Raw genomic sequence first — 1,998 nt, 5'->3', positions numbered from 1 at the left:
AAGCTCCAATGGTATTCTGTTGACAGGAGACATATTTTATATTAAAACTGCAAATAATTTTAAAGTAAAAGGATTGTAAAAGATAGTTAATGCAAACAGTAACCATAAGAAAGCTGGGGTGTCTGTAATAATATTAGAAAAACAGGCTTTACTACAAAAAAATATTACTTATTACAGAAAAAAAGAAGGGCATTTACAAATGATAAGAAGATAAAGCAATTATCAATACATATGCATCTAACAATACAGCCCCAAAATACATGAAGCAAAAACTGACAGACTGAAGGGAGAACTATGCAATTCAACAGTAAAATTGGAAGACTTCAATAGTTAACTTTCAATAATGGATGAATAAGTAGGCAGAAGATTAACAAGAAAATAAATGACTTGAACAAAAATATAAACCACTTGGAACTAACAGACAGGTCTAGAATATGCCACTCAAGAGCAGCAGAATGAGCTTTCTTCTCAAGTACATGTGAAACATTTACAGCATAAACTATAATTAAAAGAATGAACAATAAATTTTACAGAACCAAAATTATTCAGAGTATGTCTTCTGATCAATGTGGAATTAAGTGAGAAAGCAATAACAAAGGAAAATTTTGTAAATTCATAAATATGTGGAAATTAAAAAACACACCTGCAAATGATAAATGGCTCAAAGAGAGACATGATGTAACAAAATTTATGAATGTTGCTAACCAAGCACTCAAGAGTAAAATTTATAGCTATAAACCCTTTTATGAAAAATGAAGAATGATCTCACATCAATTACCTAACCTTCTATCTTAAGAAACTAGAAAAATAAGAGCAAATTCAACCCAAAGCAAGCAGATAAAAGAAAGTAATAGAAAGATTTTTAAAAATAAAGAAAACCAACAAAACCAGAAATCAGTTCATTGAAAAGATCAAGAAAACTGATAAGTTTTTAGCCAGACTGACCGAGTAAAAAAGAGTGAAGAATTAAATTACTAAGTTAAGAAATTAAACAGGGATATCATTAACAATCTTATAGAAATTAAAAAGATTATGAGGGAATACTATGACCAACTGTGTTGCAACAAATTAGATAACTTAGGTGAAATGGGCAAATTCCTATAAAGCACATTAAGCAATGAAGTTGACTCAAAAGAAATAGAAAATCTGAAAGACTTATAACAAGTAAAGACAATGAATTCGTATTTAAATAAATTCCCACCAAGAAAAGCCCAGGCCCAGATACCTTCATTAGTGAATTTTACCAAATATTTAAACAATACTAGTTCTTCACAAACTCTTCAATAAATAAAAAGAGGCTATATTTCACAATTCATTCTATGAGGTTGGTATCTCCCAAATATCAAAACCAAAGATAATACAAGAAAAGAAATTCACAATAATATAGTCTCATGAATATAGACAAAAAAATCTTAAAAGACCAAATTTAGATGCATATAAAAATGATTATATACTATGACCAAGTGGGATTTATCTCAGGAATACAAAGTTTAACATTTAAAAATTAACTCACTACTATACTGTATTAGTAGAATAAAGAAGAAAAAAACATGTGATTGTATCAGTAGACAAAGAAAAAGCATTTGGCAAAATCCAGCACCTTTTCATAATAAAAGCACTTACAAAATAGGAATAGAAGGAAAACTTCTTCATCCTGATGTAGGATATTTATTTACAAGACACACACAGCTAAGATCATGCCTAATGGCTAAATACTGAATGCCTCCTCCCTAAGATCAGGAACAAAGCAAGATCACTCTTGCCATCTCTGTTGAATGCTGCACTTAATTCTAGCCATGGCAATTAGGCAAGAGGAAGAAATAAAAGGCATGAAGAGTGGAAAGGAAGAACTGTCTCTACTTGCTGGTAACATAATCTTCTATATAGAAAATCCTAAGTTATATACTAAAAATATCAGAACTAATAAATGAATTCAGCAAATTTGCAGGGCACAAGATGGATACACAAAAATCAAATATATTTCTGTACACTGGTAAT

Source organism: Hipposideros armiger, unplaced genomic scaffold, assembly GCF_001890085.2.
Source record: "Hipposideros armiger isolate ML-2016 unplaced genomic scaffold, ASM189008v1 scaffold_829, whole genome shotgun sequence".
Classification (NCBI taxonomy): Eukaryota; Metazoa; Chordata; class Mammalia; order Chiroptera; family Hipposideridae; genus Hipposideros; species Hipposideros armiger.
Note: the sequence above shows the minus strand (reverse complement) of the source record.